Genomic DNA, 27,691 nt, shown 5'->3' with positions numbered 1-27,691 from the left:
AATGATATTAACAATAATAAGTTATGTAATAGAGTCAATTTTGTAATTCTTGTTTTGAAAGAAGGGAATGTGGGTATAAAACTTTTCGAGATTATAGAAATTTCCTCGTCAGTTTTTGAGATATATAAATGAAATTTAATACGTACATACATAGGTGCATTTTAAAATTCTATTGATAATTCGTCGGAATTGACCAGATCGGAGTACTATATCACATATTTCCCGTTCAACCAATTATTCAGTTATTTTATTTTCCGGCTGCTTGCCTTTGATTAAAAAGTGAAGTGAATATTGCAGTACTGTACTCTTAAATACACTTACAGTGACAGTGAAACAAAAGAAAATTGGGCAACTGTATCACATATCACACATGCAACCGATTATTCCGACTCTACGATATAACTGTTTTAATTACAGAGCTAAGAGCTCGAAATTTTGTTGAATAGTCCTCTAATATACACTTAATAATTTTTTTTTTTTAATTTTTTTTAAATTTAATTTATACATTACAACTAGTTCGAATAAGAAAGAACTAACAAGCAACTTGAATATAACTTAAACGTATGTATAATCACAAAATTACAAAACTACTATGAGAGTATTGGCTAATTTGAACGATCGCTGGGTTTGAAACGTTTGAGTCGTCTTGGTGGTCCATCTCTAAAAGTTAACATGGCAACTTCTTCGTTACAATGCTGTAGCAATCTTGCAATATGTGCTGTTGCAATTTTTAATATTTCTGGGTTAACCGAGTTCACGCTTAGATCGCCCTCTATATCAGCACATCTACAATACCAAGGCGCTTTGACAATTAGTCTTAGTACTTTGTTTTGAATTGTAGGATGACTTTCTTATTGTTTTCTTTAGTACATCCTCAGAGTTGTGCACCATAGCTCAATATCGGTCGGAATATTTGCTTATAGATAAGTAACTTATTTTCGATGGATAGAACTGATTTGTTACCGATTAACCAATTATAATTTTTGAGTCGGATGTCCAGCTCTTTACGTTTGTTTCTTACTTGAACTTTCCACTGCAGCTTAGAGTCAAGCGTCACTCCTAAGTATTTAGTAATTATGTGATATCAATATCATCGGCATACGCCAGCAGCTGTAAACTCTAACAAAAGATTGTACCTGCTCGATTAAGTTCTACAGCTCGAACTATTTTCTCCAGCAGCAGATTGAAGAAGTCGCACGATAGGGAGTCGCCTTGTCTGAAACCTCGTCTGGTATCGAACGGCTCGGAGAGGTGCTTTCCGATCCTGACGAATCTTTTGTTGCCACTCAACGTCAGTTTACACATCCGTATTAGTTTTGCGGGAATACCAAATTCAGACATCGCGACATAAAGGCAGCTCATTTTCGTGCTGTCGAAAGCAGCTTTGAAATAGACGAAGAGGTGATGTGTGTCGATTCTCCTTTCACGGGTCTTTTCCAAGATTTAGCGCATGGTGAATATCTGGTCGGTTATTGATTTGCCAGGTCTAAAGCCACACTGATAAGGCCCATTCAGTTTGTTGACGGTGGGCTTTAAACTTCCACACAATATGCTCGATAGAACCTTGTACGCGATGTTGAGGAGGCTTATCCCACGGTATTGGCGCAAATGCGTCTCGCTTCCCTCTTCAACTTTTAGTATCTATCCCATCCCGCACGTGTTGTGGTCGACCGTAACGTTGCGAGGTAGGCAGCCTGTGTTCTCTCCGCTGCGACACGGTACTTCTCGTCGTAACAGCTGTTCTTTTGTATTTCCCGAAAATCAATGGTTTCGGGGGCAGCTGTACGTAAGGAGGAGGAGGAGTTGTGATTGCAGCTTCTCGACGTCACACCTTCCTTGTGGAGGCTGACTTTACCGACCGTAGTGTCAAAGGTACCTTCTTTGCCCACCCTGGCGTTAAAGTCGCCACGCACGATTTTGACGTCGTGGCGGGTGCAGCTCCCATAGAAGGCATCTTTGATTACATCGTCCTTCTATTCCGTCGGGGCGTGGGCGTTGAAGGACCTCGCTTTGATGCGGATTGTGACTACACGTTCATTCACCGGAGTGAATGATGGTACTCGGCGACGGAGTCTCTCTCCCACCACGAATACTTGCGCTCCTTTATATGGCCATTGTTGTAAATTCAAGAAAGACCTACTTGTCTCAGTCCTTGCCCCATCCATCGCATTTCTTGGACGGCAGTGATGTCAGCCTTTATTTTCGTGAGGACTTCAACCAGCTGGGCAGCGGCACCTTCCCAATTAAGGAACCGAACATTCCAGGTGCATGCCCTCAATTCATAGTCCTTATTTAGTTTGCCATGGTCGTCATCAAAAAGGGGACTCCTCATCCGGGGCTGATTGCTAATTTTCATTGGGGTGTTTTTTTTACGTGGCGGGTCCCAAAGCCAGCGCACAACCCTATGGAGGGAATGTTTCGCCTTCTCACTTTAGCTCGCCTTCAAACGGATGTTCTTAGGCTACCCAGAGGATATTTGGTCAAAGAGCGAAAGTCGTACGCTGCTTGAGCCATATGTAAAAGAATCGTTTCTGGCCACTCCCAAGTGAATTGCGGTCAAAGAACTTTCCTCACTTGTGTGAGCTTCTACACATGACTTCCATCCTTCATCACTATTGGCTATATATAAAATCACAAAACATTTAAAAAATTGTACAATACAACATAAAAGTAGAACAGATATTTCGATTTTACCAAATATAACTAAAAAGTTGTTTACAAAATATTGTACTTGATTAAATATATAAAACTAGCTGACCCCGCAGCCGTTGTCCTGCGTAAAATTATGTATTTTGAAATGAAAAGAAAGTTAAATTTATCATTTCATGTTTTTTTTTCAATGTAACGCAGCTTTATAGTAAACAACTTTTTTTGATTTCTGTTCCGGTGTACAGAAAAGATGGTTTTCCAACTCGTCAGCACGCCACGGCCGTGTGAAAAACATAGCATTTCCTTATTTATGCCGGAATACGTTTGAACTGAAATGGAAAAGCGTTAGAACTCAAAGGAATTCGTAGAATCAAGCATTCTCCCCCTTGTATTCGGCGCATGAAGATTGCAAAACATAATAACGACGGATCCTACTTTGAGACGCAAATGATGCGGTGGCATACCAAGCCTCTCCAAAGAATTTAGAAATACCACTGGATAATTTACGGTGTCGTCTTCATTGTCAAGACGATCGATCGATTTGTATGAGCGCAAGTCTCCCGAAATTTGACTTTGAATCTTCCAGTTTAAGTCAACAACATCGGTATTTTTGGCAGCTAACATCGTGCGTGCACTTAAGGAATCGTAGTTATGATAATTTAGCCAATGTCCGAACATTTGTGATGAGTTCATCTTTCGTGAATTGATATCGAGCCATCGGAAGTATCAACCGAAATTGTACTATTTCCAATTTTTAGCGAAGACGATGTAAAATGTCTTTTGCAATGTCGATGTTTATATCGAAAAGAATGCGAACTTCATTTTCATTCCAGTGATTAACGTGCTCCAGCAAATGTAATTGCTGGCTTACTTCTCCAAAACTTGCACACATCGAACCATTCACAGTAAGCAATGACTCAAATATAGTTGAACCGCGTACATTAATCAATAGCAACCGAAGGTAGAAACAATCGTCGTTTTTCGGGTGGATTGTATAAATTCGTCCTAATGCATTAGACACCTGTATGTCAATCTACTGGTTGGCCTTTGACGATGCATTCAATGTATAATATCAAGGTATTTCCGAATAGAGAAATGATCTCACAAACGGATCAATGACGAAAGTTGAGAAAAAACTCGACAATGTTAATTTTGTTGCTGGCGATGTTTCCACTGGCTATACTGTATTCTCTGGGTCGAAATACACCTTTTGCCCATTCTCCAAATTAACTGCGAGACGCACAACAGTGGGAAAACGTTCATGAATTGGAAAAGTAAATATCCTACAAAGCGCTTTATTGCAGTTCACGTATCGACCGTATCGTTCAAGACCAATAATCGCTATGTTGCTTCCTTTGATGACGTACTTACAAACGTATTTTATCGATTTCACCAAACTGCAATACCAAACACTGATATGAGTTTTGAATATGAATTACACAATAAGGGTGAATATAGTACGATCTATGTGTTGTCAACTTCGATATTCACTCTTCTAAGTTGAATGCTGAATGTTCTGTTATCTGGTGAGCGACGCCGATAGAGTTGATATCCATCATTTCCAGTTTGTGTTACCGAAAGAAAAGCACGTGGATACTGTTTCGTGCATTTATTGTCAGACATACAAACCGAAAAGGGATTGTAGTGTCCGCAAGGTCCATGAACCATATTGGTTTCCACCACTTCATATAATACTGGATCTTTCTCTACATCAGGAATTTCCGGAGAAATGATTTAATCAATTTGATCTGGTGTAACCATCATCCACCATCCAAAGAAGAATGTGTGCGTGCCGAAAACCTCTATTTTGCCACTCAACAGAGTACATCTAGCATCCAACAGCACCGTACATATATACGTTCCTTCAAGATAAAGTCAATCAAACATCGCAACTGTTGTTTGAAAAGTCGTGCTGTGATGATCGCTTGCTGATTGATCGCGATCCATAATTCCGCACGTACATATGTCACCGCATCCTGGGAGTACTTCTTGCCTTGCCTTGGGCTGCCATACGTTGATGGCAAAACGAAGGCCGACCGATATTAGGGCGACCTCTTCGTGGCTTCGTAACAAATTTCAATCTGCAATTGACCTCTTTGTGTGAAACACACGTAAAGTTTTCTCTGAATAATTTTCAATAATTTTTCTTTTGAATAGCCGGAATAAAAAAGCAAGCCACCGAAATTAAACTATTCAAATAATTTACAAATAAAAATATTGAAAAACAAAACAAACAAAAATTGTATGGAAAAAAGTTACTATTGGAATTATCAAATTTTATCGAGTTTTCATTGTTTTTAATATGTATTCTGCTATTCGGGGTGGAGACAAATCCAACGAATCAATAACCATGAAAATTGGTTCAGCAGATCTCGAGTTATAAGTGTTCGAACAAACCCGTCTTTGTTTTATATATATAGATTAGAAAAATAGTAATAATAAAATCCAGTAAATTAATAAATAATTAAGATACAATACATATTGATATTTTAATATATACTTGTGGCCACGCAAAGCTTTAGCAGACTGACATGCGATCAAAAAATTATATTTTTGTATTTTTTGTTTTCAATTTCATTTCATGTACACCATATTTCAAATTATTGTTTTATTTTTTTTAATTGAAATACGGAGTTTAATCGCTTTATTACTTTAAAATCAATAAAATCTGTCATTTTTGTATAACCGCAGAGCTAGTTTGTGTTTTACTCATTGAACGTAAAATCTAAAATTATAATGAGATAATATAATTTAGTTTACTTATGTTTACTAGAAACATAAAAAAAATTGAACAAAATCCCGAACGAACGAAAAAAGTTCTAAAAAATGTAGGAAAGTGTCGTGGTAAGCTTTGCGTGGTTATATGCTATAATTAACCGATCTGAACAATTCCTTCGAAGATTACATTGTTGCCTGTACCAAATTTCGCTAATATACTATATCTTGTGAAATGCAAAAGTTTGCCATACCAACACTATATTCCGATCGTTCAGTTTGTATAGCAGCTTTATGCTATAGTAAGCCGATCTGAACAATTTTTTCGTATATTACATTATAATCTTAGAAAATAATGTAAAAATTTTCATACAAGAACTTGATTCCGATCGTTCAGTTTGTATGACAGCTATATGTTATAGCGGTCCGATATCGGCAATTCCGACAAATGAACAGCTTCTTGAAGAGAAAATGACGTTTGCAAAATTTCTAAACTGAGGGACAGTTCGTATATATACCTACGGACAGACCGACCGACAGACAGACGGACATGGCCAAATCGATTGAACTCAACATACTGATCATTGTGTTAAAACTTCGTAGTTGTTCAATTTATAGTGAAGTACCTTCATGCTGCTGATAGCGAGATCAGACGCTCGTTCTAGTTTGGTAAAATATGATTGGTACACATATTTTGAAGGTGAGTCTAAAATAACCCCATCTAACAAAGTCCAGAAACTCTTTATATACGTTGGCGTTGAAAACAATAATTATAGTATTATTATTAATATTTAAAAGTTTTAAATAATTAAGTAAATTTTTGACATTGTCTTCGTTTGGGGTGCTTAGTATGGATATGGGATCTTGAAGAAACACTATGGATCGGAGAAGGTTTAAGGATATGGGTGATTGTTACTCCGTATTCATCAAGTACAGAAGTGTAAGACGCGTGTGTCTAAGGCGTAGCGTTATAAAACATTTGTTCGTTACTGCTGTTGTATTGGTTGGTAGCCTTATTGCGTGTTTGTCTGGATTTAGGTTTCTATAGCGACTAATTTCTTTCTTCTATTCGTATGGGGCTTGTAATATCTCACTTCTGATTCGGGTTTTTTCCGAAATCGACATCAACATTACCTGGGATCCACATGACCTTAATTGTTTTTAAGTTCATTAAGGAAGTAGTAATGGTAAATATTTCTTCTGAGTGGTTATCAAGGCTATGAAGTCCATGAAGTACTGCTTTGTTATCTGCGCAGATGATAAATGTATTTCTTTCGTTGGTCGCAAACTTTAACGCGATAAGGATAGTCTGAATTTCAGCCTCGTGAAGTTTGATCTAGTAAAATTCCGTATGCTATCAAATTACCATTTTCCAGTCGATATTTTTTAATGGAACGGCTAAATGCTTGATTATACAGGGTGGCGCAAAAGTCAGAAGATAATCAGAAGACGCCATAAATTTTGCAATTGACTTCTAATGTCAGTTCTGTTTGACATTTGTGTAGTAAACACATGCGAAATACACGTAAATAAACAATGGTACGCTACACTGTGTGCCACAATCGATATGTTGAAGGGATCATTTCCCGGGCGCCTAATCTCCCGTTTTGGCGATTTGCACTGGCCATCCATATCGCCTGATCTTCCGCTCCAGACTTCTTTCTGTGGGGCTTTTGAAGTCGCGGGTTGATACCAACAAGCCGCAGACTCTTGCATCTTTTAAAGACAATATTCGTCAAGAATGAGAAGACTTATCGCCGTAAGTTCTGGCCAAAGTGATGAAAAATGCCATAAAAAGGGCTCAAATGACAATCAACTGTTGCTGTCACTATTTACATGACATCATCTTCTCGACTTGATGTAAAAAAATTTAAAACACCAAATAAACATAATCCACAAGCAGAATGAAAGTTCTTCATTTCTTAAAAAAGTTTTTCACTTTCGAAAAAATATCGGAAGGTTACTTTGGCGTCCCTGGTACATAAGTATGCTAGTTGAGCCTTTCGGGAATACAGAGAGCGTGTTGATTATTGATTGGAACATAGCAACCAGTGATATGGGAGTGATATGTTTCCTATAGTTTTTGATTACCCATTTCTGTATTTGCTGTAACATATAGAACATCTCCGTAAGACCAGATTTTATATACATGTATATATGAACAAATATATTGACTGTTAGTATTATTTATTGAATATATGTTTAATCATACTTACTATACATATATAGATTGAATATGTAATATATAATAACGGGTGGGTCATTTAATGTTTTAAATTTGAATTGTCTATATTTCGACATTGGAAACGTCAAATACCATTCAGAAAGTGACAGATATTCAGTAAAAAGTCTAAAATTTACGAAATGAGTCGCTATTCACTAGAAGAAAACTGGGAAATATTGGGCAGAAGATCGTTAAACCGAGGATGGTCAATTTTACCGAAAAATCATAATTTCGGACGAGGCTCATTTCCACCTCTATGAAAAGCAGAATTGTCGCATTTGGGGCACAAAAAACCCGCACGTGGCATACAGCAAACGCTACACCCAATCTTTTACGCCCTATCTTCGAAAATCGCATAATCATCATGTGAATTGGCCACCCAGAAGCTCTGATTTAACTCCGTTGGATTATTTTCTGTGGGGATCTGTTAAAGATAAATGTTACGCCAACAATCCAGAAACAATTCAAGATCTAAAGTACGAGATTCAGGCTGCTGTAGCTGCCATAAGGCCTGAAACCATCAAGAAAGTGCTTAAAAATTGGGTGGATCGGATAAGCTACTGTAAACTCAGCCGTGGTGGTCATTTGTCCGAAATTGTTTTCCGCAAATAAATTTTATAAAATAACCTTTTAAATAAATGTTAGACCTTTGAAACTATAAAGCCGTTTTATTGACTTTTTAAATTTAAAATTTTATATGGCCCACCTGTTAGTTATGGTGTTTTTTCGGGTTATAAGTAGCCTTACTTCCTTATCCAAAATTTAGCTAACGTACTCCAACATAAGCGGCACGATCTACTAATGAAAGAAAACCACGTTCGGCTACCAGATATTTGAGAGGAGCTGTCCGAAAGGCACTAAGGCTAAATCTGACAGTAGTATGATATGCGCCCACTATTTTAGTAAGATAATATCTTATATCATATTATGATTTCGAGGTCTTGCCATAAACTTGAAATCAGCGGTAAATTTTTGCGAGGAACGTAAGCTTTGTAAATTTAAATTTATGTATGTACTGGTGTGGGTATTGTTCTGTGAGCGCTTGTAGCTCACCTGTGAGAGCTGCCCCCGCCACGATGTCAAAATCGTGCTTGAAGACTTTAAAGCCAGGTTGGGCAAGAAAAGTATCTTTGGCACAACAGTCGGTAAATTCAGCCTAAACGACGAAACATCCTCAAATGGGTTCAGGCTGATCGACTTGACGGGTCCCGAAATATGATTATCTGTAGTGGTAGATGTCAGCATAAGAAAATACATCATGCTACCTAGCTGTCTTCGGATCGAAAAGCCACCGGCGAGATCAATCATGTTGTGATAGATGGAAGACACGTCTCCAGTGTTTTAGATGTGCGTGCGCTCCGAGGTCCTAACATCGACTCGAACCACTACCTTGTTGCAGCCAAGATTAGCAGCCGCCTCTGTGCAGCAAAAAACGCACGTCAACCAACACAAGGAAGGTTCGACGTCGAGAAGCTGCATTCACAACAGACAGTCGAACGATTTCCTACTCGAATTGCACTCCTGCTCTCTAAGAGCACTCCTCAACAACTCGGTATAAGAGAACTGTGGGACATCATTTCAATGGTTTTCAGAAAAAACAAAAGCACAGCTAGTACGACGAGGAGTGTCGTGTCGTAGCGGAGAGAAAACAGACTGCTTACCTCGCAACGTTATGACCGACCACAACACACGCGAGTTACGTCAGTAACAACGACGGCAGCTCCAACTCCAAAAACACCAAAACCACAGCTATGGCTTAGCCTTCACAATTAAAAAACCAAGGCACGAAAATACATATAAACAATCAAAAATGAAATATGCCGATTAAGCATAAACAGCAGTTTTTATTATTGTCGCTTATTACTTTGTAGCGACACTTACACAATTTATGTACAGAACGACACTTAAGCAATTTGCTTGCATAAGGGTCGTTCACTTTATTATTGCTTATATTACTTTTCGAGCATTGACCAGTAAATTCTGCATTTGCAGAATTTGTACACAAACAAATACACAATATGTTACAGTATAACAGCTTAACAGCTGAACAATTTTTATTGTTATAAATAGCAGTGACATTGACATTTTCAGTTTAGTTCAGAAGAACCAAAAAAGAAGAGTGAAATTATATATAACTTTGTGTTTTTATTTACTTTACACACTTAACAGGCGCAGTCGAAGAGTTATTTTTTCTGAAGAAAAATAACTATAAAGTACCTACTATCGATATCCACAAGGATAACCAAAATTTTATTGAATCATTATTGATGAACATTCAGCATTACTTTCGCTAGACACGGTGGTGAAGTAAAAAAAGTGAAGAACTAAAAATTAAAAGTAAATAATTAAATTGCATAACTGTGAAAAAAAACTTACGCTAAGAATTGAGAAGTGCAAATATATACTACATATACTGTTAAAATTCAACCAAGCAGTAAAAGTGTATAGAAGAATTCTGACGTATTCGCTACAAAACATCTTTAAACTATAAAACAACAAAAAAAAACATTAAAATGGAAACACATAAAATATCAGCTGGAGCAAATCAAACTCTATCTGCTGCAACACGTCACTTGCCACCTAACAATTCAACTTTTCAATTACCACTATCGGAAGCACTAAAAGAAGCAGCGAGAATCCAGGAGTTCCGAGGAGATAACACATACGACGTCACATCATTCATTAATGAAGTCGAACTTTTCATGGACTTGTTTGCTGGTACCAATATGGAGTAGTATTTCTATAAGCGGCACGTCCAAAAAAAAAATCAAGGAGAAGCAGTTAACACAATTAGAGCCCCCGACAATCTTAGCTGGACAGAAGTAAAACAAGAACTCCTGAGGAATTTTGGAGTTCGCGAATCGTATCATCAACTGAACCACAAGGCGCTGAACGTAAGAAATTATAATGTAAGCCAATCATTTTACTGTCTTAAAAATATATTAGATAAGTTAAACAATAAATAGACCGGGAACACCAAAATAGTTTTCTCCGGCAATAAACGAGGCAATGATATTAAAAACATTTTTGAGCAGCATGCCAGTGCATCTAGCCAGCATAATACCTAGTAGAAGCATAGGGAATCTTAGAGAAGCATATTATAGTCTAGAGGAATGTGGTCTGGTACAGAATAGAATTAGTACATATAGCAACAACGCACAATCAAATAGTAGAAATAATTTTAGGCCAAATCGCAACCCAATAGATCAAAATAATTATCAAAGCAGGCAAACAAATAACCGGTTTCAAAACCAAAATAACAATTCGAGGCAAGATAATCCCCAAACACAAAAACAATTTTCAAGAAATTTAGGAGCATACAGAAATCCAATATACACAAGTAGAAAAGAAAATAATGTCGCTCATCTTCAAGAAAATAATACCGATACAGAAGAAACTGGTGAGGTAAATTTTCAATTAACCAGCGAGAACAACATTTACCGATAGTAAATTTAACAATAGGTAAAAATATAATTAAATGTTTAATCGATACCGGTTCTACGACAACCTTGATCGACGAACATTCATTAAAAGAATATAAAAGGACAAAATTAGTAAAACCTAACACTCTATCATGACAGACAAAATTAGACTTTGAAATTATAATAGAAGTACCTCAAGAATTCAATGACCCAAATAAAATGGCTTGGTAACCTCATTCAGAAATAAAAACTTCACTTGGTCAAAATATATTAAAAGCATTAAATGCAAAAATTAATCTTAAAGAAGATTTTCTTGAAATTAATAACAATAAAATAAAATACATAAATACGAAAACCCCTACACTGGAACCCTCAACTTTAAATTTTGAAAACGTATCAAAACTCTATAGAGATGATATGAATGAGGAGGAAAACATATATAGATTTTGCGAAAATATTCTAATATGTTTTATAGAGAAGGAGAAAAGTTAACCCACACACATAATATGAGTATAAAACACCGGATAATAACAAATACGAATAAACCTGTATATTCTAAAATATATAGGTACCCAAAGATACACGAAGAAGAAATTAAAAGGCAGGTGAATGAAATGTTGGAGCAAAACATTATTAAAGAAAGCTTTTCCCCTTACAATTCTCCAATTTGGATAGTGCCCAAAAAATCGGATAATTCAGGGAAACAAAAATGGCGTATTGTTGTAGATTATAGAAAAATAGAAAACTCAACGAAATCATAGTCGATGATAAATTTCCTATTCCTAATACAGAGAATATATTAGACAAATTAGGAAAAGCAAATTACTTTTCAACAATTGACTTGGCGAAGAGATTTCACCAAGTATTAATGGATGAAAACGATCAAAAGAAAACTGCCTTTTCAACGCCCTTCGGGCATTACGAATTCATCCGTATGCCATTTGGATTGAAGAATTCCCCTTCTACTTTCCAACGTTTGATTAACTCGGTACTTAGGGAATATATTAACAAAATATGCGTTGTATATCTCGATGATATACTCATTTTTAGCACTTCCATAGAAGAGCATATGAACAGCATAAAAGAAATTTTTGCAAAATTAAGGGAGTTCAATCTTAAAATCCAAATAGACAAATGCAATTTTTTTTGCGAAGAAACTGAATATCTTGGTCACACTTTGACCACAGAAGGAATTAAACCTAATTCAATAAAAATTGAAGCCATTAAAAAGCTAAAGCTTCCCCACACTCAAAAACAAATAAAATCATTCTTAAGAATAACGGGCTACTATAGGAAATTCATAAAGGATTATGCTAAAGTAGCTCACGGACTTACAAAGTACCTAAAGAAAAATACCACAATTAATATAAAATTAAAATTAAAAAAAAATGCTCAATAACCCTCTGATTTTGAAATACCCAGTCTGGTCTAAAAATTTTAAACTAACAACAAATGCTAGTGATAATGCAATAGGAGCAGTCCTTTCTCCAGAAAATCATCCCATCGCTTACGCTAGTGGAACCTTAAACGACCACGAAAAACAGTATGCTGCAATCGAAAAAGAATTGCTTGCTATCGTCTGGTCAGTCAACTATTTCCGGCCATATTTATATGGCCAACTATTTGAACTCTTAACATACCATCAACCACTTGTTTGGTTGCACACAAAGACGAAAGGAAAAGATATTAACCCAAGACTCCAAAGGTGGCTCTTGAAACTTGGCGAATATAACATACATATTAACTACATAAAGGGTAACGAAAATAAAGTAGCCAATTTTATGAACCGAATAAATAGTCAATCAGTCAACATATTAAATACCGAAAACGTTGAAGAAGATAACAGCACCTATCAAAATTTTACACCACTCATTATAGTAGTTAACAGATTTGCAACTCAAATTATAATTACAAATAATACGCAAGACACGAAAGTAGCGAACAGTAAAATCAAAATATATATAAATTCAAATGATATTGAGACTAATTATATGGCCGATTTGTTTAGGCAACATATAAAGTCGATAACTTCCCGATAATTTATACAGCTAAGTTCAATCCCACCTGAAAAACTACAAACCGGCTGGGGCCGATGGATTGCCGGCCGAGCTATTCAAACACGGCGGCGAAGAGCTGATAAGGTGCATGCATCAGCTTCTTTGCAAAATATGGTCGGACGAAAGTATGCCCAACGATTGGAATTTAAGTGTGCTATGCCCAATCCATAAAAAAGGAGACCCCACAATCTGCGCCAACTACCGTGGGATTAGCCTCCTCAACATCGCATATAAGGTTCTGTCAAGCGTATTTTGTGAGGGATTAAGCCCACCGTCAACAAACTGATTGGACTTTATCAGTGTGGCTTTAGACCTGGTAAATCAACAACCGACCAGATAATCACCATGCGCCAAATCTTGGAAAAGACCCGTGAAAGGAGAATCGACACTCACCACCTCTTCGTCGATTTCTAAGCTGCTTTCGACAGCACGAAAAAGAGCTGCCTTTATGCCGCGATGTCTGAATTTGATATCCCCGCAAAACTAATACGGCTGTGTAAACTGACGTTGAGTGGCAACAAAAGATTCGTCAGGATCGGAAAGCACCTCTCCGAGCCGTTCGATACCAGACGAGGTTTCAGACAAGGCGACTCCCTATCGTGCGACTTCTTCAATCTGCTGCTGGAGAAAATTATTCGAGCTGCAAAACTTAATCGAGCAGGTACAATCTTTTATAAGAGTGTACAGCTGCTGGCGTATGCCGATGATATTGATATCGGCGAATATCGCATTCGATGGAACGATGAGCTGTACGAGATATACGACGACATTGACATAGTTCAGTGAATTAAAAGACAGCGGCTACGCTGGCTAAGTCATGTTGTCCGGATGGATGAAAACACTCCAGCTCTGAAAGTTTTCGACGCAGTACCCGCCGCGGGAAGCAGAGGAAGAGGAAGACCTCCACTCCGTTGGAAGGATCAAGTGGAGAAGGACCTGGCTTCGCTTGGAATATCCAATTCGCGCCACGTAGCGAAGAGAAGAAACGACTGGCGCGCTGTTGTTGACTCGGCTATAATCGACTAAGCGGTGTCTACGCCAGTAAGGAAGAAGAAGAAGTTCAATCCAAGTTAGTAGAGTTATTTAACACTGAAGTAAAATTTTATAAATGTAGCTTTAACGCGAAAGAAGTTAGCAGTGAAGATGAATTATTTAAACAAATTGCTAAATATCATATTAATGAAACAGGACATGCAGGAATAACAGAAAATTATGAAGGTATCAAATCAAAACTTTACTACAAAAACCTCAAAATTTTCGTAGAAAAATATATAAATAATTGTGATATTTGCAAACAAAATACAGTAGGAACCCTATTAAAGCAAAATTTAATATCACAGAAACACCATTTGATGTAAATGAAATTTTACATATGGATGTTTACACTATAAAGAAACAGCTTTATCACATTCATTGATAACTTTTCAAAACATGCAACAGCCATACAACTAGAAGACAGAAATTGTAACACAATTATAGAAAAAAATAGAATGTAGTTTGTAGTAAACCAAAAATAATAATTATCTATAACGAGTTCAACTCAATAAATCTTAAAGATTACCTTAAGACAGAAGATATTGAAGTACATTTTACGAAACCAAACAACCATACACGTAGAAAGGTGTGCTGTGCAACATTAGCCGAAAAATTTAGAACACTTGAAACACAAAATTCTCAAGATTCTCACAAGAATGGGTATACAAGTGTATCGAGTGGTACAATAAATCCATACATTCCACAATAAAAACAACACCCTTAGACATAGTAGAGGGCAGGATAGAAAAAACACTAATTAAAAACAGATTATTAGAAGCAAAAAAAAAAAATTATAGAAAAAAGAAATGAAAATAAGGAGGAATTCATACATAAATAATCACGAAGGTTATGTAAAAAATTACAAAGTACTTAGGCATAAATATGAGCTTCGTTACAAAAAATTAAAACTAGAAAACATATACCCAAGTAACATTAAAAAAAAAATAAATTTTCAGAGGCAATTCAGGTATATTAATCCTAATGATAATACCACTTGCAGACAATAATAAGTTTGAAATTAACTTTCAAGAAACAGAAATTGCATATTACAATAATATCGTAACACATATGAATACTTCAATAATCCTAATGTAAATAAGCTAAGAAAAGCAAATCTTTATTTATTCAACAATAATGTATGTCCAAAAATCAAAAATGCAAAAGGAGAAATAAAAGAACTCGAAATTGGAGTCATTCTTGCAAAAAACATAAATAACACAAAATAAATAAATAATTGTGATGAACGAAATGTTACTTTAAATGATAATGATTTAATAATTTTTAGTAATTGTAAAATAGAAATAAATAATGTATTTTTTCCCCAATTATGATAAAACATTTAAAAATAGCTTCGTTAAATTACCCACATTTATGTACAATAATACAAAATCAACTTTATCATAAGACGAAATAGTCTTGAATGAAATAGACAACATCAAAAATATCAAAGAATTAAAATTCCATAAAAATATTCACTCAACATCAATCATTATAACTTTTGTAATCATATTATTGATAATAATTATCACTGTGGTGCTATTGTCCACATATATGTACATATTCTCAATACTTAGAATAAAAATTCGGGAGAATTTTCAACCAAGGGAAGGAGTAGTTACGTCAGTAGCAACGACGCCAGCTCCAACTCCAAAAACACCAAAAACACAGCTAAGGCTTAGCCTTTACAATTAAAAAACCAATGCACGAAAATACATATAAACAATCAAAAATTAAACATGCCGATTAAGCATAAACAACAGTTTTTATTGTTGTCGCTTATTACTTTGTAGCGACACTTACACAATTTATGTACAGAACGACACTTAAGCAATTTGCTTGCATAAGGGTCGTTCACTTTATTATTGCTTATATTACTTTTCGAGCATTGACCATCTGCATATGCAGAATTTGTACCCAAACAAATAGGAGGTGTGTTCAAAAAGTATCGCGAAAGTTTCGCTGACAGTTTTCTTCGATTGCAGGGGCGTGGTGCATCATGAGTTCTTGCCACAGGGAAGAACGGTCAATAAGGAATATTACCTGCAAGTTATGCGCAATTTGCGCGAAGCAATCCGTCAGAAACGCCCGGATTTGTCGAAGAACAAAAATTGGCTTTTGCACCACGATAACGCCCCTGCTCACACATCGTTGCTTGTGCGCGACTTTTTGGCCAAAAACAACACACTAATGATGCCGCAGCCACCGTATTCCCCAGATCTGGCCCCCTGTGACTTTTTCTTGTTCCTTAAACTGAAGAGGCCCATGAAAGGACGATGATACGCTTCTCTTGACGAGATAAAGACGGCATCGAAGGAGGAGCTGAAGAAGATAAAAAAAATGATTTTTTTAAGTGCTTCGAAGATTGGAAAAACCGTTGGCAAAAGTGCATAATATCTCATGGGGATTACTTTGGAGGGGACAATTCATGAATAAGTAAATAATTTTTGAAAAAACACAAAATTCGCAATAATTTTTGAACACACCTCGTACACAATATGTTATAGTATAACAGCTTAACAGCTGAACAATTTTTATTGTTATAAATCGCAGTGACATTGACATTTTCAGTTTAGTTCAGAAGAAGCAATAAAGAAGAGTGAAATTAAACATAACTTTGCGTTTTTATTTAATCTACACACTTAACTATTCACTGGGGGTGTTTTTTTACGTGGCGGGTCCCAAACTCAGCGCACAACCCTATGCAGGGGATGTTTCGGTTAGATACTGATAGATACTGAGAGTTGAAGAGGGAAGCGAGACGCATTTGCAGACAAAAGTATAGAGAGACCGAAACGCGAGAGTAAAAAGAGCTTGACAGCTGGTCGACAAGGGTAATACTCGAAAATTCTACGAAAAATTGCGGCGACTAACAGAAGGCTTCAATACCGAAGCATACTCTTGTAGAACCCCCAGAGGTGATCTAGTGACTGGTGTCTAGATCATAATAAAATTGCGGAAGGAACACTTCTCCAGCCTTTTAAATAGCAGTGAGAGCATAACAGTAGGAGATGGTGAACCCTTTTCTTAAATCGATAACAATGGAGCGGAATTACCATTGTACCGTGAAAAGCAATTATTCGTCTGAAGAACAACAAAACGGCGGACCGATGAATTGCCGGCCTCAACGGCGGCGAAGAACTGATTAGGAACAAGCATCAACTTTCTTACAAAATTCCTGACGATTGGAATTTAAGTGTAAGTTTAAGTTCTAAGCGATGTCTACGCCTATAAAGAAGAAGAAGAATGCGTAAATATTTATTATGAAAAATATGGGAGAGAATCTGTGTTGCTAAATCCTTTTTTAAAGGAGTTGTTGAGTAAATAATTTAGAGGAATTGAGGTACCACGTTAGTCTATTTGCTATCATTTTTTCTCGTAATTTCGCCAAGCATGTAAGTAGGGATACAGTATGGACATTGGTCTATAATTTTGAATGGAAATGCCATTTTTGCTTAGTTTAGTTTAGTGGCTGTTTTAAAATTTTGTGGGATTACTTTGTTTTCGTATGTCCAATTATATAGTGCAAGTATTCGTTTTTAATGTCTATAAGGGAGTTGCCAATCATTTTATAAGTTTTTTTATCGTGGATTGGAGATGTGGAATTCCTCGAAACATTCTTCGAATTCCTCAATTATAATTTTTTTTTTTATTGAAACGTAACAAGATGAGGTTTTACATTTCATTCGAATTGCAACTAGTGATAAGTGTACTAACAAGCAATATTTTTCTCAACTTGTAAGGTAAAACAATTAAAACTCTATTAAGAAGCTTTTTCAAAGCTAAACTTTGTATTAAAAACTAAATATTATAATATTTGTTATTTGCTTAGAAGGTCATGTTACGTTGTCCTCTTCAATCTGCGCCTGCTATTTCTGGCCTCTCCTAGTTGTCGGGCTTCAGCGTTTACGTGGTTTTGCAGCCTTGTGGCATGTTTCGATGCCGTTTCGCGAATGACTTCCCGAACCGTTTTTATGTGAAGATCACGATGTAGATCTGAGTTTCGTATGTACCACGGGGCATTTACAATTTTTCGCAGAACTTTATTTTGGAATCTTTGCACCATTTCGATGTATAACGGTGCAGCGCATCCCCTTAGCTGAATTCCGTATGTCCAAATGGGCTTCAACGTTTGATTGTAGACTAAAATTTTATTTGAGTTTGTTAGCGTCAAACCAAGATATTTCGCCGAGGTGGAGTACGGAATTACTTCATTCCCAATATGTATATAAGGGCATATGCGTATCCGTTTTGTTAGTGAAGTTTATATGTATAGACTTCAATTCGTTGAAAGAAATATTCCATTTTTGTGTCCATTCTACAATTAGGTTGATTGAAGACTGCATTCTGTTCGACGACTCTACTACATTTTTACCAGTAGTAATGATGCTGGTGTCATCTGCAAATGTGGCGATTGTGCTGTTTGGCGGCGTTGGCATATCACTAGTAAACAAAATGTATAAAAGTGGTCCCAGGACGCTTCCTTGGGGTACACCTGTTTTTATTGGCTGTAACATGGTATATGATTGTCCCAGCTTGATTCTGAAGTAGCGGTCGCTAAGGTAAGAGGCAAGTAGCTCAGTTAGATGCTGTGGGAAGAAAAGTCTTAATTTATGAAGTAAGCCATGGTGCCATACTCTGTCAAATGCCTGAGATACATCAAGAAAAACAACTGTGCAAATTTGCTTTTTTTCCATCGCATCCTCAATTATATCTGTTATTCGATGAACTTGATCGATTGTAGAATGTTGCGATCTAAATCCAAATTGATGAATTGGTATAAGGTCCTTTTCTACAATTATGTTCTGAAGTCTTTTTATAATTACAACTTCAAGTAGTTTGGACAAAATAGGCAACAGTGAGATTGGACGATATGATGATGCTTCTTGTGCGCTTTTCCCGGGTTTTTGTACCATAACGATTTCAGATACCTTCCATGACAATGGAACATATCTGAGATTTAAGCAAGCGTTTACTAACGATGTAAGTTTTTCTAATGCTTTCCGCGTTAGATTTTTCAGTACCTCAGCTGTCACCAAGTCGAAGCCGGGAGCTTTTCTTGGTTTAAATCTACTTTTAATTATATTTTCCACTTCTTCAATTGTTGCTGGTAGGATTTCTTCTACGCATTGCGATCCTTCCATCTGAGGTAATGTTCCATAGAACAGAATAGGACTAAACGTTTTAGTAAGTATTTCTGAAAAAACTTTCGCTTTTTCTTTGTCGCTTTTGGCCCAGGATCCGTTTGGCTTTCTCAGAGGTGCATTTGACAATATTGGTTTCCTAGCATTTTTTACTGCTTTCAAAAGGGAATAATCGGATTGTTTGTTTGGCATTAATTTCTCAATACAATTCGAAATACTTCGATTCATGAATAACTTTATTTTAGTACTGAGAACCTTGGTTAAATTGTTCAGTTCTGTTTTATATTGGGGAAATCGCGTGATTTGCCATTTTTTGCGTAGTTTTCTCTTTTTGTTTATGAGATCTAAAATGTCCGATGGATATTTATTATAAAAGTTTTTTTGTTTAGGAACGGGAGTACATTTCCAAGCCGATTCCTGAATAGCTTTCGTAAATGTATGAACTTCATCTTCTAACATATTTTGAGTTGTTATATTTACTTCAAAATCAATATTTTTGTCGAGCATCACTTTGAAATACTCCCAATCCGTATGTCTATTAGAAAGATAAGGCGGTATGTCAATTTCTTTAAGATGGCGATTTAGGATTAGATAGACTGGCGAGTGGTCCGAATTTAAGTCCAATCCATTTTCAATAGTAATGAATGTCTTGGATATTTGTCGAGCGATGAAAAAATCGATCAAGTCAGGTAATTTCCTTGTGTCGGAAGGCCAGTAAGTCGGCTTGCCTGTAGACATGAAGTCGCAACCAGTGGCCGTAGCAGCTTTAAATAGCTCTCTCCCCTTCGGTGTCGTAACTCTTAAACCCCATTGTGAGTGTTTTGCGTTAAAATCACCACCCATGATGAATTTCCCATGGTGTTTTAATATAAGTTCTGTGTACAAGTCCATTTTAATATTGTGTCTAGGTGGGCTATATATTGCGGTAATGCTTATTTTTCCGAAACTAGATTCAACCGATATGGTCGTGGTTTGGAATTCTGGGATACATATGTATATTCATTTCTTCATAGTGGGGAATATTATCTCTGATAATTACGGCACTCCCTCCTCTCGAATTGTTATTTGGGTGATTTGAGCAATACGTCTTGTAGTTTTTGAATCTAACAAAAGTCTCATTTGTAAAATGGGTTTCTGATATAAGACAAATATCAATTTTTTCAACATGGAGTAATGTCTCTAATTCTTTACTACGTTTGAGTAAACCATTTGCATTCCAGGTCATAATTTTCATCGGTTTCATTTTTGCGCCTTATTTTCTCTGTGCTGTCGCTCAAGTTTAGTCAGACGTTCGTAGGTAAGTCTATTTTACTCTTCCAGCTTATTAAGCTTGTTGAGGATTAAAGACAAATTACCAGTAATATCACCAGTGGCATTCGTATTTGTTTGATTTTCAGACAGATGTTGTTAAGCTTTATTAGCACTTGAGTTATGCTGGCAAATGAGGGCTTTCCAGATTGATGATTTACAGTAGTGTCTTCTCTCTGAGGAGCAGTGGAAGTGGTTGTACTTAAGCGTTTTGGTTCATATATATGCTCTTTATTTTTTACAGTCGCGTTTTTAATTTTTTGAAGTTGCTTTGCCACTTCACATCCTCTATAGTTCGTAGGGTGATTTAGACTACAGTTACAGCATTTTGCCGGTAGTTCGGCAGGCTTTGTGCAGCTTAGTGTTGAATAATTTCCGGCGCACTTTACACACCTCGGTGGCTTACAACAATAGTTTCTAGTGTGGCCGAACGCCTGACAGGATTTAAACTGCGGCACAAGGTTCGATGGCTTGATGGGCTCGAGTTTAATGACAGAATTTAGAATATGTTTGATTTCGTAAATTTTCTTAATGTTCTCTGTAGGTTCAAAACATACAATAAACATATTTAACGGGTTTTTTGTCTTATGTTGAAGTTTGTTTAAAACTTTAAACCCTTGCTTTTGAAGGTCTGTGATAATATATACTTTCAGGCTCACATGAGTGATGAAGGTCTTTTACCATTACGCGTATATCACGCGATTGTTTGTCTTCGTACGAGTGCCAAGGAATTTTCGAGTCGTTTAATTTCTTTGTAAGTATTCTGTGTTCGGAAATATCTGAAAGATTTATTTTACAAGAACTTGGGCCAGTGAGCTTGAGTGTGTAAGATTTTTTTACATCTGCGTTAATCAAGGAACGCATCAAGGGTTGGTTAAAATTTTCCGATATTATAATTGGCGGAGGACGATGGCTTACTTTTCTATCTGTTTGTTTAAATGAGTTAAGCATCCCCCCACTTTAACCGGAAAAACTACCGCATCCTAATGCTACATCTTAATTCACCACAGGATGCCACTACAATACAACACCAATACAATCCACCACACTTGCACCAAACCAACTAACAAAAGCAATGGACAACGGGGTAGCTGGCATTATTCGTCCTAAACAATTCGACAGGTCATTCGCTACCAACTTTCGTTTACACACAGCGCCGCGTCGTCACCTTTCGCCAGCACCTCCAATCAATTCGATACTTATATACATATGTACGTTCGATCATACGCGGCGCCACGAAAATCCCTCCTGCGATCCCTACGCGGTCCGGTACGCAACGTACCCGCTTTGTACACCTACGTACCTTCGTCGTACATTAATTAATATAAGTTAATATAAATTTTATATTATGATTTTTTATAAAAATGTAATAAACATTGTATTAAATGATTGTACATTTGAAAGTGAGCATTTTTATTAAAGAATAAAGTGGCTTGTACTTCGGTTTGCAAATTTAAGCAGCAACTTAACTATGGTCCTTCGAGCCTCACAGAAAGGCACCAGTGGAAAAACAAAATCCACAAAACACATATAAATATATCTGTGCGGTGAACAGAAAAAAAAACAAAAAACAGTGTGCTGTGAAAAAAGCGAAAAAAAAAAAACAAAAGTGCAGTGACCTAAGCAAAAACCAAACAAAAAACGAAGTGACAAAAAACAAAACCAAGTTCGGTGAAAAAGTGCAGAAACTAATAAAAACATAAAAAAAAAAAAAAAAAAAAAAAAAAAAATAAAAGCAAGTAAATACGCGAGCAATAAAAGCGATAACGCATGCTTAAATTCTTTTTCGGAAATAACAGCTCTTATTTATTGAAAAGAGTTTTCGGTTATTCATATTTTAATAAGCCAATTTTCGGAAACAAAAGCTCTTATTTACTAAAAAGAGTTTTCGGGAACAAATTTATTCTATTATAATAAAATATACTTATATTTTATTAACTCAAATATTTCTGAATGAACACAGATTCAAAAGAATCTAAAGCAGAATTCTTAAGAATTCCGAAAATGATTAATGACGATAAAAGCCCATGTACACCTGCTGAAGCTACACGCTCTAAGCAAGGTGCTACAAAGCAAAAAAGGGGGAGGGACATTTCTTATATTAAATTCATTTCTGAAAGTGACAGCTTGATTAAATATTGCACTCGATTTGCATCTTCACCGATTCAGGACAACTCTGAATCGGTACTAGAAATAAAAAATAAATCTATTGACAATTTTTGGACACGCCTCCAAGCTGCATACGACGCAATAGTAGAAACTGATGATTCAGATCTACCTGAAAATTTTAAATCTTCGGCTTACGCCAAATACGAAAATTGCTTAGACCGCTATGAAGACACAAAAGCAATGATCTCAGATCAATTAAAACTTATTAAGTCAATTTCACCTACTCTCCACAGTAGAGTAGAGTTACCACAATTACAAGCCCAAGAGGCAAGTTCAGGCATTCATCTCAAAGTGCCAGCGTGTGATACGGAAATATTTCATGGAGGTTATGAACAATGGCCGTCCTTCCGGGACATGTTTACAGCCGTGTACATAAACCATCCGAAATTATCACAAGCGCAAAAACTGTATCACCTCCGATACAAAACTAAAGGTCAAGCAGGCGTAATAGTCAAGCAGTTTGCATTGAATGACGATAATTTTAATTTAGCTTGGGAAGCTTTAAGACAAAGATACGAAAATGAGAGAATATTAGTTGACAAGCAAGTAACGATACTTATGAACTTGCCTAAAATTCAAAGAGAAACCAGTGAAGAATTCATGAAACTAGAATCCACTGTTTCAAATTGTTTGTCGGTTCTATCGACACAAAATATTCCCACTCACAATTGGGATCCTATTCTGGTAAACATATGTACCGCCGCATTACCAGAAAAATCATTACTTTTGTGGGAGCAATCGCTCTCATCAAGAAAAAAAGTGCCCAACGTGGCAACAAATGAAAGATTTTCTCACCACCCAATATGAAATTGCGGAAAGGTTAGAAGAAAAAATAATCAAACCTAAGAACATTAAACACGACCAAAATAGAAGCTTAGATAGACCCCAAGCTAGAAGCAAAAACAAATCAAACATAATTTTTAACAAAATACAATCGTTCACATCCGAACAAAGAATACATACGTCATGCGAACTATGCACAAGAGGGCACAAGCTAAAATCTTGCGAAAAGTTTAAGAAATTAAACATTAACGAAAGGAACAACTTTGTCAGATCAAAAAGACTCTGTACAAACTGCTTGTCCCATACACATAAATTTAAAAATTGCAAAAGCACATTTAACTGCTTATATTGTCAGAAAAGACATCATACAATGCTTCATTACAGAAGATATCCGATCTCTCTCCAAAGAAGCGCATTTACAAACTTAACCACGGGTTCAATTGCAAAAGCAAATTCCGAAAAACAAAATTATAAAAATAGCCAAGAGACACCATGTTGCTCAAAGGCACAAAAAGTGCAAACGCTACACAGCGAAATACAGAATGGACTAGTTACCGAACTAGTTACAACCATACCAACTCAAGTTGAGTACAATAAAAATAAACACCTTAATTCACAATTAAGGAAATGTCAAAAGTTAAGGAGACTTCCCCCCATAACTACTCAATCAAATAATGGCAGGTACGTCGTACGACTACCACTAGAGCCACAATTTTGCAATACCCCACATAATGGTAGGAAAAACATAGTCAGATTCCCCCTGACAATTTAATATAAAAACAAAAATATATGTTCGTAACTTTTCGACCCCGCAGGATGGCTTTCGCCAATAATGATACAAAAATCCTGCTTAAAAAATGTCAACTATGTGGCGCGGTACTAAACGTCAAATTAGTGCATACGCACTTAAACATATAAATAAAAAAAATGCAATACTGTGACGCACCTAGACTTAACAAAAGCAAAGGTAGCTCTTATCACACCTACATTAGCGCTTCTCATAAGGGTAGTTGGTGAGAATCACATACCACTTAAAAATTATAATTCTAATGAAGCCGTTCGCAATTACCGGCCACTCTCTCGCAAGATCCCTCCTTTGTCACAGTCCTAACTCCAGGGCTAAGGAGTACCCATTCTGGTCATATCTGGCCAGGCGTGGAGTTACTATCCTTCATAAGCCGAGAATAAATAAAGTCCAAACATTGCCGATAATACAGAAAAGGCATATAATAAACTACCGGTATGCCAAACCGATAAATAATACATGTAAACAACCGCTAGTAAAATAAATAAAAGCAAACAATTTTTTTTACTAAAAATAAATCGTCAAAACACGCAAAACGAAATTACTACCTCAAGCACCACTATTTACGAGATATAAAATACAAATTTATATTAAAACCAAAATAGCTTCTTACAGCTAATATTCTGCAACCTCGGCTACTTCGCCAACAGTAAGCTGAATTACATGTATCACCTTATACAAAATACTAGGCAAAATATTCGCCTAGGGGGCCCAGGATGTTTAAATGAGTTAAGCATCCCCCCACTTTAACCGGAAAAACTACCGCATCCTAATGCTACATCTTAATTCACCACAGGATGCCACTACAATACAACACCAATACAATCCACCACACTTGCACCAAACCAACTAACAAAAGCAATGGACAACGGGGTAGCTGGCATTATTCGTCCTAAACAATTCGACAGGTCATTCGCTACCAACTTTCGTTTACACACAGCGCCGCGTCGTCACCTTTCGCCAGCACCTCCAATCAATTCGATACTTATATACATATGTACGTTCGATCATACGCGGCGCCACGAAAATCCCTCCTGCGATCCCTACGCGGTCCGGTACGCAACGTACCCGCTTTGTACACCTACGTACCTTCGTCGTACATTAATTAATATAAGTTAATATAAATTTTATATTATGATTTTTTATAAAAATGTAATAAACATTGTATTAAATGATTGTACATTTGAAAGTGAGCATTTTTATTAAAGAATAAAGTGGCTTGTACTTCGGTTTGCAAATTTAAGCAGCAACTTAACTACTGTTTTATCTTCCGCTGTTCCATCCGAAATCGGAGACTTCAGTGTTACATCCGGTGAAGAATCTGGCGTTTCTTACTTTCCCTACTTTTTTTCTTTTTTAATAGCCAATTCGTTTCTTTTTCAAGCTCTTCTTCATCTGTTTCGGCTGCAAAGTTCGATTTTGATGGAGAAGAAGAAGTTTCATTTACATATCTGGTTAGCGATTTCTTTAAGTCTTCATTTTGAAGCTTAAGTGCCGCATTTTTGTTTTTCAATTCATTGTTCAACGTTTCTATTGTTTTAATACGTTCGAGCAACATACCTATTTGGTTACATTGAGAACCCCCACCAGGAGGCGGAGTTTGTATGTCCATCACGATCTTATTGAATTGCGGTTACGTTAAGTCAAAGAACTGCTTTACCGACTTCACGTGCAGATAATGTAGCGTCCCTGGCCACTTACAACTCTGCGTAGACAGCTGTTTTGCCGTGCGACAGAAACAGCTGATACCCACTTTAGATGTTCGGAGGAGAATTTTAGCGCGAAAATTAATTGAGTGTTTTTAATTTGGTATTATTTTTTGTTACTGTTTTAAATTTCCAAGGTTAAAAATCACTTATGTTTTTAACTATTTTTGTAGAAATTTCGAGTAAATTGATATACCGCGTGGTGCCAACGATGCTAAGGTCCTCCGGTGAGTCTGCTTACGAATCCTCCCAGCCGGGAATTCACGTACATTACAAGAAATTGAGGAGCACACTTTACTGTTGACCGTACGCGTAAACGACCATACATATGATCACTTATAAAATTAATTTCAAAAAACTTTGTGTACTTCTTCTTCTTAATTACGCGATTATAGCCGAGTTAACAACAGCGCGCCAGTCGTTTCTTCTTTTCGTTACGTGGCGCCAATTGGATATTCCAAGCGAAGCCAGGTCCTTCTTCACTTGGTCCTTCCAACGGAGGACCTCCACTCCTCCTCCTCTGCTTCCCCTGGTGGGTACCGCGTCGAATACTTTCAGAGCAGGAGTGTTTTCGTCCAATTGAACAACATGACCTAGCCAGCGTAGCCGCTGTCTTTTAATTCGCTGAACTATGTCAATGTCGTCATATATCTCGTACAGCTCATCGTTCCATCGAATGCGATATTCGCGGTGACCAACGCGCAAAGGACCATAAATCTTTCGCAGAACTTTTCTCTCGAAAACTCGCAATGTCGACTCATCCGTTGTTGACATCGTCCAAGCCTCTGCACCATATAGCAGGACGGGAATTATGAGTGACTTATAGAGTTTGGTTTTTGTTTGCCGAGAGAGGACTTTACTTCTCAATTGCCTACTTAGTCCGAAGTAGCACCTGTTGGCAAGAGTTATCCTGCGTTGGATTTCTAGGCTGACGTTGTTGGTGGAGTTTACGCTGGTTCCAAGATAGACGAAATTATCTACAACTTCAAAGTTATGACTGTCAACAGTGACGTGAGTACCAAGTCGCGAGTGCGACGACTGTTTGTTTGATGACAGGAGATATTTCGTCTTGCCCTCGTTCACTGCCAGACCCATTTCTTTTGCTTCCTTGTCCAGTCTGGAGAAAGCAGAACTAACGGCGCGGGTGTTGAGGCCGATGATATCAATATCATCGGCATACGCCAGTAGTTGTACACTCTTGTAGAAGATGGTACCTTCTCTGTTGAGTTCTGCAGCTCGAACTATTTTCTCCAGAAGCAGGTTGAAAAAGTCGCACGATAGGGAATCGCCTTGTCTGAAACCTCGTTTGGTATCGAACGGCTCGGAGAGGTCCTTCCCGATCCTGACGGAGCTTTTCGTGTTGGGATACCAAATTCAGACATCCCGTCATAAGTCAGCTCCTTTTCGTGCTGTCGAAAGCAGCCTTGAAATCGACGAATAGGCGGTGAGTGTCGATTCTCCTTTCACGGGTCTTTTTGCAAGATTTGACGCATGGTGAATATCTGGTCGGTTGTTGATTTACCAGGTCTAAAGCCACACTGATAAGGTCCAATCAGTTTGTTGACGGTGGGCTTTAATCTTTCACACAATACGCTCGATAGAACCTTGTACGCGATGTTGAGGAGGCTTATCCCACGGTAGTTGGCGCAGATTGTAAGGTCTCCTTTTTTATGGATT

General features: G+C 37.0%; 2 protein-coding genes across 3 annotated transcripts in view; both read left to right on the top strand.

Moving 5' to 3' along the window:
- LOC115065766 (carcinine transporter) overlaps positions 1-27,691 on the top strand; it is a 1,371,383-nt gene that overhangs the window by 471 nt on the left and 1,343,221 nt on the right. The gene's annotated exons all lie outside the window — the stretch shown is intronic.
- LOC125780334 (uncharacterized) overlaps positions 1-27,691 on the top strand; it is a 386,491-nt gene that overhangs the window by 343,700 nt on the left and 15,100 nt on the right. Inside the window, exon 1 of one of the 2 annotated variants that reach the window (XM_049462523.1) lies at positions 4-27,343. The exons of the other annotated variant lie outside the window; for it this stretch is intronic. The gene's annotated coding sequence lies outside the window, so the exon portion shown is untranslated. Of the gene's footprint in view, positions 1-3; positions 27,344-27,691 lie in introns of those variants that run through there. 2 annotated transcript variants of the gene reach the window in all.

This window comes from Bactrocera dorsalis, chromosome 1 (assembly GCF_023373825.1).
Source record: "Bactrocera dorsalis isolate Fly_Bdor chromosome 1, ASM2337382v1, whole genome shotgun sequence".
Taxonomy (NCBI): Eukaryota; Metazoa; Arthropoda; class Insecta; order Diptera; family Tephritidae; genus Bactrocera; species Bactrocera dorsalis.
The sequence above is the reverse complement of the archived record's forward strand: the minus strand, read 5'-3'. Positions and strand labels throughout refer to the sequence as shown.